This window comes from Martes martes (genome assembly GCF_963455335.1).
Source record: "Martes martes genome assembly, chromosome: 3".
Lineage (NCBI taxonomy): Eukaryota > Metazoa > Chordata > Mammalia > Carnivora > Mustelidae > Martes > Martes martes.
The window spans coordinates 33623146-33639102 of NC_137890.1; the positions used below are offsets into that span (position 1 = coordinate 33623146).

General features: G+C 42.8%; 1 pseudogene across 1 annotated transcript; it reads left to right on the forward strand.

Annotated features, from left to right (window-relative positions):
- The first annotated feature begins 12974 nt into the window (after positions 1 to 12974).
- On the forward strand, positions 12975 to 13752 carry LOC308340207 (small ribosomal subunit protein eS4-like; annotated as a pseudogene). Its single transcript has one exon. The product of its transcript is annotated as a small ribosomal subunit protein eS4-like (transcript).
- The last annotated feature ends 2205 nt before the right edge of the window (positions 13753 to 15957 follow it).

Below are 15957 nucleotides of genomic sequence, written 5' to 3' on the forward strand. Positions count from 1 at the left end.
TTCTCCCCCCAGAGGATAAACGATCATGTCCCCAGTGCCATTAAACTAGGCAGCTTCTAAAAATCTGACATTAGTGGCCAACCTTGCTGGCTCTCAGAATCGTTAATCACGTTAGCAAATGAATCATTCACTAAAGAGATCAGGGCTGGTATTCTAACACTAATTCCCAAGATGCAGAAGACAACTGAATCATAACTGCCATTTTTAGGTGACTGTGACAATTGATCATTAAGTACCAAGTTTTGACAAAACACCGAAATTCTTTACTCTGTGCCTTGCAGTTTAGCTGGAAACAAAATCTTTTTTCAAAAAAATCTTAAGATATTTTTTCCACATCTACATGCTCCAAATTTTTGTAGAGTCTTTATGACTGTTACTTTGATGTCTGTGCCAAACAGGATAAACCCTTGAAAGGCAACACTGCTAATGAACACAAAGATCTTTATGTAATTGTAATAGCCAGTTTGGCTAGTTTTATGGGTGTGTGTACATTTAATTTTGAGTTGAGCAATATCCAATTTGGCAATGAGCTAGAATAATATGAGTCTTTCTGCTTGTTTGTTTTAATTACTAACAACCAGAGAAAAACTATTCACAGCAGCCAAGGGAATTAAAATCAGCAATGCACTCTACTACTTGAGTACTCCCCATTTTTGTGCCAAAATGGATGTCACTTATTTGGGCGGTGCAAGAGCCAAGAGGGGCAAATTTGGAACTGTGAGAAGTGAGGAAAACATATAGATAGATATTTTGTTTATTTTTCATATAGAGAGAGGTTAAGCTTTTGAGGAATAAAACATCTTTCCTTTGATTCTGTGAAAGAAGCCCCAGTAATAATCATTCAATTATTTGATACTATTTATTGTGTGCTCATGGGCCAGGCCCTGTTCTAGGTGCCAAGGACACCACAACGAGCAAGTAAACAAAGACTCTCTTCACAGAGCATACGTTCTAGCGAGTAATAAACATGGTAAACAAATAGACAAACCAAAGTATGATTTCAGGTGGTGCTAGGTGCCATAAAGATAGCTCAAAAGCTCATCAGAGAATGGCTCTCTGAGGAGTCAATATTCAAATAGAGATTTGAATGGCATGAGGTTGGGAAGAGGGGAAGGTATGCAGCCTTGCTGGAATCTGGGAGAAGAACATTCCAAGCAGAGTGACCAGCAAGAGTAAAGGTCCTGAGGCAGGAATATACTATGAATGATCAAGAAACAGCAAGAGACCAGTGAGCATAAAGAACAAGGGAGAAATAGGTGAAAGCTAAGATCAGAAGTCTTGGCAGGGGATGTTTATACAAGGATGTATGGCCTATGGAGGGATGTTTGGATTGTAATCTAAGTGTAATGGGAGCCACCGGAGGGTTTTATGAAGGTGAGTGGCAAGAACTGACTTCTGCTTTCATGAGATGACCCTGGCTGCCGTGTGTACCTACAGTCTCGAGAATAAAAGCTGTGAGACTCTGTTAAGAGGCTATGAATGGAGTTGGGCAAGAGACAATGGCGTCTCAGGTCTCAGATCCGGACGCCCCACGGAAGCACCGTGAAAGGGTCAGATTCAAGAATCTGAAGATTGAGACAGTAAGCGCTGCAGCAGGTTAAGCCTGGGGATGACCATTTTCCCCAAAACAGTGGCTCTTTCCTATAAAGAGGCTCAGAAATACTTGTGAAGTGAACAAACTGATCCGATGAGAGTCAGAAAATACAAATCTTAGTCCCACCCTTACACCATGTACAGAACGGTTCTTTGCCCACACACGCGGTGGTGGCCAGGAACTCCTTAACGAGGAGGGAGATAGGCTGCCACAGCCTGCAATCCAGAGTCACAAGTCAGGCAGTGACTGCAAGAGCCCAGGTTGAGTTTCTACAGAGGTGTATGTGAAATTCAAGTTGTCCTTTCTCCAGGGCCCAGATTTTTACTGAGATCTTATTTAATAGGTTCTCCATTGCCTACTGAGTAGAATTCATACCCCTTGGCCTGGCATTTAAAGTCTTCCATGATCCATCGCCCACTCTCCTTACTTCCAAACATTCCCCTTGGTATGCCCTATATTCCAGTCCAAAAGAATTAAGTCTCATATATATATTTTTTTTTTCCGCTTCCTTATCTTTGCCCATCCCAGGACTTTCCTGCCCGACCATCTTCATTCATCCTTCACAAGACCCAGCTCAGTCTTCATAACCTTTTCCTCAACAACCCTCCCTCATGTCAAACCTCTCCATCAAGGCTCAACTCCTAAGAGCTGCCACCCCAGAAACTGTACGGGAAACCCCTGCTGTCAGTCTTCTCATTGTGGGTATACTTTGAAGCCAAAGAGGAGCCTTGCACAAGTCATTGGCTAACATATGTCAGGAAAAGCCCAGAACATGAGCTCTTCTCTTTTTACTATTTCTGTCATCGTAAAAAGAGTTTGGATCAATGCTTCATTAACCTCCAGTTTTTCGTGTAGAAGTCAGAAGAAAACAACCTTTCAGAACAATCACAGAGCAGTCTTCCTTGTCATGGGAAATCATGGCTCTTAGCATAAAGCCCAAGTTTGGACATAACCACATCTCCTTTCCAAACAAGTTTTTTCTCCAAACTTTCCAGATGCCTTTACAATCTTTATAGTCACTGGACCTCAGTTAAGTATTTTGGTTTTTTAATCTGTAAAAATCAGGGTAATCATTATAACTGCCTCATGGGGTTGTTTTTGTTTTTGTTTTTGTTTTTTCCACAGGGTTGTTTTGTGGATTAAGTCAGTTAACATAAATAATTGTGTCTAGCATACATGTTTAAAGTTATATACATCAGGTCTTTTCTGGAAGGGAAGTAGAGCCATGTAACTGACTAGTCACAGTCATTGAGACAGATAAACAGCCCCAGAGGAGGGTGGAAACCACCTAAACTTTGCCTGCATCCCCACCTCACCCTAGCTCCCAGCCAGTGACGGACTTAGACACGTCACACAGGTCTGTAAAGCCAGCTGCTTTCCAAGGAACCCAAATGCCCACCCTACTTATAGCTACTGCTGTGTAAGTGGGCACTGCAAATGGGCATCTCCAGTGGCTCATAAAACACACACACACACACACACACACACACAATCACGAGCGCGTTCACCCCCACACAACCAATCAATCTATCAAAGCAGGGCCAGAAGATCAAAGGGGAAACTAATGCTTTATGGCTTCTATAGTGAATGGTTCTTATAAGCCTGTGGCATTCTTGGCAGAAGTTCCATAACCAAAAGACTCCCACTCCACTCCCCCTCCTTGGGGCTCAACCGCCAGCATTTCTTTCCTCCACCATCTCATTTCTGTACTCTGGAATCCTCTGTAGTATGCCACCTTCTAGAAGATATGTTTAAGCCACAAGATAAGAGTTATACCCCCATCTGTGAGTCATTCGTATTATCTTGCAACAGGGAATCCTTTTAATGGAGGCAGCCCGCCCTCACTGCAGAGAATCTGTATCGCCTGACTTGTGCTCTTGCTTTTCCATTTAACCTCCTTTCATACCTCGGGCTCTGAGAGTCCTTCATTCTCTATACCAATTCCTAATGCCAGACTCGACACCCCTCCTGCTTAGATGATGACCATGATGATGATGATGACGCTAACGACACTGAACACTCACTATGAGCCGCACCACGCTCAGGGACTTAGAAACACAGCTCCTCACAACAACCTAACACACGAGGTATTATTATTATACTCATTAAACTCAGGAGGAAACTGAGGCCTGGAGAGGTTATGTAACTTGGTGAAGTCACATAGGTAGGATGTTGACAGAGCCAGAACTTAAACCCAGAATAATCTGGCTTGAGAGCCCATAACTTTAACCACTTTGATGTACTTTCTCTCCTTTGAATGACCTATTTTTACTCACATCTTGATCCCAGCCTGCCTACTGACCCTTTAATTTTGCAGGTCCCTGAGTATGAGCATACTTGGCACACCCAGTCAATTCTCTTGAATCTCACCAGACAAAGAAGCCTACCTTCTGACTTCTCCACGAGGGCACATGGACAGACAATGAACTGCAGAATTCGAAGTTGTAAGAGGGGAGCGCCTGGCTGACTCAGAGGGAAGAGCGTGGAACTCTTGATCTTGGAGTTGTGAATTCAAGCCCCACGTTGGGTATAGAGATTACTAAAAAAATAAATAAATAAACTTTTAAATTTTTATTTTAAAAAAGAAATGATTATAGAATATTACTTATAGTTCTATATATGTATTCCTGGGCTACATTATACTGAAGATACTCAGCAGTTACACCTAGAACCCTCCTCTCACACACATCCACTACAAACGTTTAAAAAAGCTATAGAACTCTTGGGGCACCTGGATGACTCAGTCGGTTAAGCATCTGCCCTCGGCTCAGGGTCCTGGGATGGAGCCCTGCATTGGGCTCCCTGCTCAGTGGGGAGTCTGCTTCTCCTTCTCCCTCTCTCACTCCCCCTGCTCATGCTCTCTCTCTCTCTCTCAAATAAATAAATAAAATCTTAAAAAAAAAAAAAAAGCTATATAATTCTTTCCCAGCCCATTTTCAGACAAAAGTGAACATATGTCATATGTCTGACCAATAAGAAGTAGGAAGTCCATAAGTCAGGGGTGGACAGACTTCTAAAAAAACATTTATTTTCTTCAAAAAATGGGGGAAAAAAATCACCAGCACTGACCCATTCCCCTTATTGCTACCGTACAAGCATAGGTTCCAGAAACAACTCGGCAATGTTAAGACAAGGAGAAAGCATGGCAATATACTGAGGATGGTGGAGAAGAAAGATAGATTCTTGGACTTTGAAGGCATTGTTGCACCTCTGCTCACCCACTCGTATGTGAGATAATTAGACATCTTTATTGCTTAAGCCAGTCAGTCAGCATACTTGCAGCATAAAGCATTCCTTACCAACACAGTAGTAACAATAAATGGTTTACATCACATATTATGGATTCCATTAGTCAAAGAAATCCTTTGCCAGCTTCTAAATACACTAAGTCAAACCTCTAGGAATGGTCATAGGGGCTCTAGGGGAGGAGGAGCCTAACGTCCTTACTCCAAAGACTCCAGTGCCAGAGGAGGGCAAACCCCAGTAGCCAGCCCGCCCAGAAGGCAATGTGTTGAACTGTATCTGGTACACTGAATGAAGCAAAATACAAGATCAAACAAAAAGAGTCACCTCTATGAATTCAAGCCAGACCATATCATCACAGAAGGAAAAAAGTAGCAATAATGTCCAGGACTCAGAGTCAGAAACCTGTTGTTCTGATCCCAGCCTCACTGCCTTGGGGATATCAACTAAGCTCTCTAGGCCTCAGTGTCCTCATTTGTGAAAGGAGAGCAGGGACCAGATAACTTCTTGATGCAAGGGCATATCTAAAACATTTTTCAATCTTTGATCCCATTAATTTTCCCACTGAAGGCAAAAACATGTGACTTAAGGGTCAGTAAACTTTCCTTTGGCCCACAAAAAGCATGGAAATACAACCTTATACCTCTGCCTTCTAGAGACAATGAGTACAAAGGTAAATATTCCTTAGGGAATTATGTGGTAAGAATTACAGTAGAGGGTCTGCTGACAACATACATCATTATCCAAAGTTCAACCAAATCATAAGATAGAATCAGTGTTTACTTCATTTAATGTTCTTGGTGACACAGGGCAACCAAAGACGCCCGGTGTTCCATATCAAAGGACTTGCAGAGAGGACCCATCTGAGTGAGGGGTTATGTAAATAAAATAGAATCTGTCCACAGGCCGGCTTACAGAGGCTTTGCTTTTCCTCTTTTCCTTTGCTCCTTCTGTCATGTTATCCGTCCTTTCCCATTGTAGATATACGCCCCCACTGCTTGTCCCCAGTAAAATTAATTTAATCTCATTTTCCCCCTAGATCATTGCCCTCTGCTTTCCAGTGTGATATGACTAGATTATCAAATAAACTAGTGCTGTGTTATTATACCAAAAGAAGATCCAGCCTCAGAGAGAATGTTAAATCAAGGAGAAAGAAAATGATGGGATTTACCTGCTTGATAAACCCAGAAAACCTCAAAATTCTGAACTTCTGGGGCACCTGGGTGGCTCCGTCGGTTAAGCGACTGCCTTCGGCTCCAGTCCTGATCCCAGGGTCCTGGGATCAAGCCCCGCATTGGGTTCCCTGATCAGCAGAGGGCCTGCTTCTCCCTCTCCCTCTGCATCTCCCCCTGCCTGTGCTCTCCTGCTCTCTCTCTCTCTCTCTCTCTCTCTGTCAAACAAATAAGTAAAATCTTTTTTTAAAAAAATCCTGATATTCTAAACCTTGTCATTTAATTCTTCCATGTTCTTTCATCATGTAACATAACATGACTGAGCTTACTAAGTAGCTATGGCAGACTTTCTGGTTTGAAAGAGGTATGCTAGACACTATAAAAAAGCTCACAGATGAATAATATGTTCTCTGCTCTCAAGGGACTTACAATTTATCATGGTAGTTACATAAATACCTTGAATATATGGAGGTCCAAAAAGCTATATGGAAATGTTAGGAAGAAGAAATTACTTTCAACTGAAAAAGCTTTAAGGAAGAATTAAAATGGAGACACAGACAATGGCTCATGTCTGTGTTCTATTCTAGTTTCTGAAGTGCCAACCTGCCCAGAACTTAACTTAGATCAAAAAGTTAAATACCATATTGGCATTTTGAATGAGCTGGCTAGGATCTTCAGTGTCATAACAAGATTAAGTCTTAAGGAAGCGCATTCTCCCTTCCTTACAGCTGCTTCCTTGCCTTCTCCATTCGCACACAACAAAGCTGCGTAAGGAGAGAGAATGTAGAACCCAAAGCCAGGAACCCCAAGGACAGATAAGAGCCAGTGTCCTTCTGCCCATCATGGTGCCATCCCTTCCTCTGCTACCTGTCCCAACAGCGAGAGAAACCTCCCGGGAGCTCAGCCCTCCCCAAATCTCAACTGCAACCGCAATTCCTTCCATTCGCAGATTTCTTCCCCTCTCAACTGGAGCCCACTCCCCTCCGCCCCTCACTCCCCAGTCCTGTCCTACTCGGTATTCTGGCCTTTGCTTCTGACATGCTTCATCTCAGTGCCTCAGCGTGTCTGTTTTGATGAAAAAGAACGTCATGTCACAAATGGAGCTGTCTGATGTTCAGGCTGTGAGCGGCCAAGGAACTCGAAAGATCTGTTTAGAATCATGACCACTTAGCAGGCACATGGCCACTAGGCCTTTATGACCATTAATTGGTTTATCCTCCCTGAATCCCTCCAAGGCATCTTTTAGTATCTCCATTTGACAAATAGAGCAAAACTAAAATGCAGAGAAATTGACTAATTGACTGACTTGCCATAAGGGGAAGAAGATGGCAGCAGACTATTAAAAGCAAGTCCTGTCATGAAACTTGAAGATTTTGAATACTTGCCTGCCTTTCTGCAACATGTTAGTATCCAAGTTTTTTTTAATTCAGAAGGCGATTCTTGGAAATGCTCTAATTTACCCACCTCTACTTTCCAAACCAGAAAATTAGGGCCCACTGAGATCAAGGACTTGCTCAAGGTCATGTTGTGACTAAGAAGAGGAGGTACGACTCCATCCCAGGTATCTGTCCATACTGAGGAAATCCAGATCCAGACACATGTAGTCACACAACTTGCTGGTAGCCATGCTACCCCAGAGTTCCAGGAGAGATATGAGAACAGGTGTACACTTTGTGCACTGTGCAAAGGCCTATGGCCAAGGAGGCAAGTGGAGACTAGAATCCAGCCTATACTGTCTCAGCCATGTTCCATGCTTTAGAATGGGAGTAGCAGCCACCCGGAAGGAAGGTCACCTCTGCCCACAGCCGCTGCCACTCACAGAAGACTCCTTCTTCTAACATGCACTAGGGCACCATCCAGACTGCCAGCAGCTCTGAGATCATGTGTCTTGACTGCTCATCTAGTGCTGAATAAGAAGGATAAGCTGTCTTTGGGAAATGGAGCAAGGAAACCAAGAATGATATGTGGCTTCTAGTTTCCAGGATATTATTGTATACCAAGAAGTAGGCAATGTAACCAGATTGCCTGGCTAAAAATGTGCCAGGATACTTCATTCTTGTTATAATATAACACACTCCAAATGTAGCGCAGTTGATTCAACTCCATATTAATTAAATATATTTTGGAGTTTTTAAAAACACTTTTTGGAAAATGTGAGCCGGTGCTCCAAGTTTTGCACAAAGGAGGATGCCAGGATCAGTCTCCTAAAATGATCAGAGAGCACAGTCTCCTTTGTACCTAACCCACCCAAACTGCCACTGAGCCTTCACCCAACGAAGACTTGGAGGGGGTGGAGAATAGGGGAGAGGGGACAGAAACTATATTTATTTGCTCTGGAGGTACAACTGCCAGAAGAGAGACTTCTCCATCTTGTTCAGAGGCCTAGCCACTCCCTTTTTTTCTAGAACAGTGTTGTAGCTGCAGCAGCCCTAGGGCTACACCTTCTACTAGAGCTGTATTAGATCTCCTGGCATGCAGGCTCTCCCCTCTCCCGTGAAGCCAGGCTGGGCTGGCAGCCATGCTATGGGGAGTGAGCAGAGCGAGCTGTTCACCATGGGGAGTGAGAATGAAGGGAGAGTCCCATGCATCCGATATGTCTAACTTGGCCAGCTGGGTACAGGGCAATATCAACAACCAAAATGGAGAAAGGAGGAAGAAGGGAGTTTTGATGTCAAAGAAAATGAATTCTGCTTTGGAAATATTGAGTTCAAAAAATGCAAGGTAGAGCGAGAGGTGAAAGAATGTGGACAGGGGTCATGAGGCTTTCTTCTCTTTATCTTTGCATTGTCCAAAAAGCCCATTATATTTGCCAGAAGGTTGAAAAGCGGGGGTGAGGGGGTGGCAGAGTGGAAAGCAGAAAGAGCATTTTCAATCCTTTCAACCATCTGTTATTGCATCACAAACTCCCACAAACTTAGTGGCTCAAAACAACTATTTATTACTTTTCGCCATTCTAGGGTCTGGCTGGGCAGTTCTTCTGCCCCATGCTGTGGTGATTAGGACACTAGGATGACTGGGTCATCCAAATGGCCTCATTTCAAATGGCTGCCAAGGCAGATGGCAATGGGGAGCAGAGCTAGAACTGTCAGTCAGGTGACCTCACTTCCTCATGGACTTTTCTCTGTGGCTGCTTGGGTTTCTTCACAGGCGGCAGCTGGATTCTAAGAAAGAGCCTTCTGAGAGAATAAACCCAAATGTGTAAAAGCTGATTGAGCTTCCTCTTGCATTGGGTCTGCTAATGCCATATGGGCCAAGGCTCATTAAATGGAGAAGCTTAAATCAACATGGACGGAAGTACACAGGGCATGAATACTAGGGCCACCAAAGCAGGAGTCCACTACACCTTCTGAAGGAACGAAGGGCTCTCTGTTGCTTATAACATCACAATTAGACTTTTTAAAGTAGGATTCCAAATCTGCTCTAATCTTATCACTCACATTTCCACATGAGCTCTCACTCTGGATAGACTTGACTTCTTAGACTCTGAGACTCCGTGATGGGAAAGCATCCTAACGCCCAACCATGACACTCACACACACACACATGTGCTCACAAACATAGTCAATCCCCACTGTGGGTCTTTTCTCAGATGCTTCTAATTCTTATGCTCCTTCTAAAATCCAGTCTTTTAGTTTTATGTTCCAAGACCAAAACCTTTAACCATGCTTCTTTTCAAAAGAGCTTTACTTGCTCTTGTCTTTCTGATTTCACACAAAATTCATTTCGTTTTTAGGGAATAAATAAAGAAAATAGGAGAAACAGAAGGGCAAAATGTGTTGTAGCTCTGGCTCTGGAGAGACCTAGTGAGGAATCCTGGCTCTGCCACTTGCTAGCCTGTGACTCAGCACTAATGTTTTGTTCTGGTCTTTTCTCTGGGCCTCGATGTCTATATGTGTAAAATGAAGACTGTAATAGTAGCTACCTCTAGTGACTCTTGAAGGGCCTCAGTATGACAATGAAGGTAAAGTCTTTAACATGATGCCTGACACAAGATGGACACTGAAAACATGTTAGGTCCTATTATTCAAGAGACATAATCTGCTGTGAAGCCAACAACATCCAAACAAAAAGGTAACAACAGGGCTCTCTCATTGAGAGACAAAGCTCTCAATGCGAACAAATCTAAAAATAAGGGGTGTGTGTGTGTGTGTATTGTGGGGAGCGGTATAGCTGTAGGATTTCTTGGTTCAACAAACAACAAAGTCCAGATGCAGAACAGGCTGAAGTCAGAGTTTAACCGACTTTGTCAAAACTCCAGCTTTGTTTGTTGTTTGTTGTTGTTTTCTGTTGTTTCTGTCTTTTGGTTCGACCCTGCTTTCCTCCCGGGTATCATTCTGAGGTGATGGCAAGATGGCCTCACCAGTATCTCTTTTGTGGCCTCTCATTTGTAAATCCTTTGAGGAAAAAGTGTGAGTCGCTCAGAAGTCTCAGCCCAAGACTCACCACATCCAGCTGACTCTCTTCGGATCACAGGTCCATGGCTGAGCCAGTTGCTGTGGGCAAGGGAATCCTGTGATTAGACCTAGGCCTTAGGCTCAACTCCTGAGCTCCTCCAGAGCGTATCGCTGAGAGTGCCAAAACATGGGGCCCAGAGGACATCAGACTACCCCTCGCAGAAGAACAACTGGGGGAAAGTGGCGGGTAACATGCCTCCACAACAGTGGAGACCACAGTGTTATTTCTAATGATAAAAATCTAGAAATTACCCACAAATAAGTTAAGTGAATTATAGAATATACATATGGGAATCTGGGAAAATAGTAATCTTAAGTGAAAATTGAATGATGTGGGAAAATGAACACTCACTACGTTAAGTGAAAGAAGCTGGAACCGAAATATGCATGCACATGGCACACAATACTACAGTCCTCAAACATTCACCCTGAGCAGAAAGTATAGCAAGAGTAATCCCTACAGCAGCAAGCGTGGCTGGACCAGAGCAGGGAGAAGAGGGTTGCTATGAGGAGGAACACAAGAATTATGTACCAGAACACCATGCTATTAATTAATCACCACAGAAACAAACGGTCCATTTTGTCTCAAGAATCAAAAGAGAAGTCCATTTTGTTTCAAGCATCTGTATTTTTAACATTGTCATAGTCAAAGAAAACATCCAAGACATGCTTTAAACATGTACCTGCCTCTTTCTTTTTTTATCTCATCTTCCAAGAGAAAAATCAAGGAAGTATTAAATTCTTATGTCAGAAATAACCTCCAGGTTTTTATTAAAAGCAAAAACTCTATGCCATTTCTATTGGAAAGTTCAACACTGTATGTTGACGAATAAAGTAGTAAAGAGGAGGATGAGTAAAGAATTGAAGATGGCCCTAGACCTGTGTTTGTCACCTTCCTGCTTCTGAAACCTTCCAAGACTTGTCCTCACACTCCCACACAAAAATAGTTCTTCCTTTAAATTATCTATTGATGAGGAGATATATATATATATAACAAGAAGTCATTGTGACCTTCGTAATGCTGTTTTTTTTCTCATTTGTGTTTTATTAATTACACCTACAGTCTTTATTCTGTCAAATATGTGCTTGGCGTACATGGAGGTCCCCAGACCCTTGCCAGAGTCTCCACTACTGGGTGAAGCTGGTAAAGCCTATGCAACTTCTACAGAACAGGAAAAGACTTTTTATAAACCATACACAGTAAAAGATCCTAAAAATCCTCTTTAAGCACCTCTCTCCTTCCCTTGATTTTCAACTCCCAACAACCAGTAGCACTCTTTCCCTCTCTCTTCATGGGTCCAGCACTCCTCTGCTTCTAGTATGACACCTCATTCATCACAGTGTGCTACTGTCTTTGTTTTCATCATGATCATGAGGGCCAACTCCTTGAAATCTCATGGAAAAAAAGTCCTCCGAATCATTACACTTGATTTCATTCTGGTTTCCCACCAAGTTACAACATCCCAGCCCTTCCAGGTATGCAGGATGAACTCCCCTGCCCTTTCGAGGCTCACACTGGGTCCCGGCAATCCTCAGTTTTGATCAAGCTTCCCCGGGGATCTATGCCTTCTTGTTTTTCCTCTTCCCTGCCCAGGGGAAAACCAAGCAGTCTCCAAACTTGGTAGTGTTGCTCATCCTCCAAAGAGGAAAGGCTTTCCAGGAATGGGAGGGGAGGTCTCAGTCCTTCTCTGGCCATACTGTTCTTTTATAATGGAATTCTGAAGCCAAGAGTCTGCCCCTTCCCCCACTGCTTTTATGTAGAAACCCAGGGAATAACTCTTACAGTGGAAATTTCAAAGGGATAGCAACATCTGGAAAATGATGGCATTTTAGACTCCTGTCAAAATCTGCCCCCAGATCTTCCTTCTAGAGATTTCTTGACTCTGTTTGGAATTTGAGGTCTGTTTGTTTGTTTCTCCTGATAATTTTCCTGAGTGAATTTCTTCATGACAGCCCTAAATCCCCCCCATGTCTGGCTGTTGACTCTCTGACCCCCATCTAACCCAATATCAAAAACAATCCCCTTTTTTTATTTGAATTGGAACTATTTATATCCCCCCAGGGATAGTGTGATCTGTTAATACACTGTCCAGATGAGAACACGTTAGTGCATAAGAGAGAACTGTTAATTCACCTGGGACAGCAGGTGTAAGCCAGGCCTCCCCTGAGCAAGCCCTTGGTGAGCAAAGCCTATATGATTACCCAAAGGCCCTAATTCAGAGCCTTGTCCAAAATAGATACTCAGTAAATACCACTTCACTGATTGGATCCAGTGTGTTGTGTCATTTTTCTGATGTTCTGTTAATGCCGTAATAGATTTTAAAATTCCAGTGTTTGTCTTTTTTTTCTTCTGTTTTATAACACCAGTTGTATGCAGCAAGATATGACAGCACAGTCTTCCCTGAACAATCTTAAACAGTCCCTATCAAACCTTTTTCTAAAAAGATATTTTTAGCTCTCTTTCCTAATGTACAAGAAGGAGGCAATCCTCTTCTTGTGCCCAGCATGGCCATGGCTCTTGGTCCCAAGAAGTGTCTGAAGAGTGTAGCAGCTCCAAAGCATTGGCTGCCAGATAGACTGACCAGTGTGTTCATCTCTTATTCATCTACTGGTCCCCATAAGCTGAAAGACTGTCCCTCCTCATCAATTTCCTAAGCAAAAGACTTAAGGATGGCCTGAGAGGAGATGAAGTAAAGATCTGTATACAGCATTTTATTAAGATTGATAACAAGGTCCAAACTGATAGAACTTACCCTACTGATGGATGTCATTGGCATTGGCAAAAACTGGGGAGAATTTCTGTCTGATCTCTGACACCAAATGTCGCTTTGCTGTTCATTGGATTATACCCGAGAGGCCAAGTATAAGTTTTGCAGAACGAGGAAGATCTTTGTGGGGGACAAAAGAAATCCCTTATCTGGTGGCCCATGGTGCTCACACCATCTACTAGCCCCTCATCGAGGTGAATGACACCACTCAGATTAATTTGGGGGCTGGAAAGTTTACTGATTTCAGCAAGTTTGACCCTGGGAATCTGTGTGTGGTGACCAGAGGTGCTAACCAGGGAAGAACTGATCTGATCACCAATGGAGAGAGAGAGAGACACACACACACTGGTTCTTTTGATGTAGTTCAGATGAAGAATGCCAATGGTAACAGCTTTGCCACTTGACTCTCTAACATCTTTGTTATTGGCAAAGGCAACAAACCATGGATTGCTCTTCCTTGTGGAAAGGGTATCTGCCTCACCACTGGTATGGAGAGAGACAAGGGACTGGTGAGCAAATAGAACAGTGGGTAAAATGGTCTCTAGGTGACATGTCTAGGAAGACATAATTGGCATTATACTTAATTAAAGATAATACAGCGTGATTAAAAATAATAATAAAAAAATAAAAAGATTTTTTAAACATGCCACAATGTGTGCTATGCAAGGAAAGAGGATACAACCACAAGCACAGAGGATCCATGGTGAGTCCTTGCAGGGAAGGCCTACTGCGGGGCACGTGCAGGGAGCCAGGTGATTACAATGAGGATGGGAAGTGCTGTGACGGGAACTAACATGTGCATCTCATCCTCTTATCTCATACTCTTCCTCCCCACTGTATACCTACCACCCTGCTGGTAGTGCCCCTTAACCTACTGCTCCTCCCTCTTCCTTTCCCTGTTGCCACCGCAGAATCCAGTACATCCCTAAGTTCATTCAACTCCACTTCCTAAATATCTCTCAAATCTCCTCAATTTTCTTCTTCCCACCATCTCTCTTCCAAGGAAAAGAAAGCTGAACCATTTTCAAGCACTCACAGACTGCTAAAATCTGATTATAGGAGCTGATGACAGGATGACATGGAAGGAGCAGGGGATCAGGCATTAGAAAGAGCCTCACAGAAAACCCACGTTAAAGAGAAATCACAAGGAAGGTTGAAAGTGGAGCGAGTTAGACAGAAAATCTGCAGAGTACATTGTGCGAGAGACCAAAGGAAGAGTTTCCAGAAGGAGAAAGTGGACAACAGTGTCCATACTGCCAAGAGATCAAATAATATAAGAACTGAGGAGAGAACACTAAATTTAGCAAACTTCATCACTAGAGATTATTTTTTCAAAAATCAAAGGATTGAATACCTATTAGTTACAGGACCTTCTTTAAAGCACACAGAAATTTAAAGATCTGAGTTGCTTCTTTCCAGAGGCTGATCATGTAGTTTATAAGCAAAATTGCAAAGGCACCAGAAATATTCCCTCCCTCTTCCGCAGCCAAAAAAACCTGTAAATACTACAGTACATAATGAGCCAAATGAGTGGTACAAATATATCAAGTTCTCTGGAACGAATACTATAAATCAGGAAGTTGTGTTTTTTTCTGATAATCTGTATTTTAAGATTATTGTTAACACCCTGGAGTACTTCCAGGTAAAACAGCCAAGATGGAGAATGATTTAAAAACCACTTTAATAGAAAAAAAAATTTTTTTTTTCTAATAGAAAACCATTTACTACAACCTGGGTTGTATTTGGATTAGTCACGATAGCTTATTCATCAAATATTTGAGGGGCTTTGATATAAAAGAAGAATTATATTTCTTTCGTATTTCTCCTGAGGACCAGTCAAAGACAGATAAGGCACAGGCAGACAGAAATTACCTCCAAGTTAGAGAGACAGAGACAGAGGGAGAGAAAGAAGGAAGAAGGAGGAGGAAAAGAAGAAGAAGAGGAAGAAGAAAAAGGAGGGGAGGAAGGAGGAGGGCAGAGGAGGAGGGGGAAAGAGCGAGGGAGGGAGGGAAGGAGGGAGGCAGGCAGGCAGGCATTCTTATCAATAATAGCTGCTCAAAAAATGCAATGAGCTCCCATGTGCATGTGTTCTCCATCTTGGACATGTTCCAGCAAAGGTCAAAGGGTGGAAAGGGGTGAGCAAGAGAAGGAAAGGCATTTCATGTAGAAGGACAATAAGCTCGACTTGCCGGAGCCGAATTTTCACGTGAGGGTCCAATGTCATCAGAACCAAACTCACAAGCACTTTCAACGCCAGGGTGAAGAATTTGGACAGAACCTTTTAGGCAGCAAGGAGCTATCCAGGAAGGAATTTTTTTTTTTTTTTTTTTTGCGCAAGGAATTACAATTCAATCAAGGAGAGTTTCAAGGAAGTTTGTTCTGGCATTTACTTAAGGCAGATTAGAAACGGGTGAGACTGAAAAAAAAAAAAACAGGAAATTATTAGGAGGGATAAGAAAATGAGAACCTAAACTCAGGGAATGGGTCTAAAATTGAAGGTCGGAATCATGGAAACTTTTGGGAAAGAAGAATCCACAGGACTTGGTGGCTGGTTATGTTGGGAAAGAGGTAGAAGGAAAAAATCAGAAAAATGAGTGAAAAGGTTTGAGTCCCTGCAAGAGGGATGGTGAGAGAAGAAGTACCTTTAAAACAACAGGGTCAGGGAATGTAATCGGAGAGACCAGTCACATGGCCAAGGTCCCAACGTGGGAAGCCAGTCTAAGAGC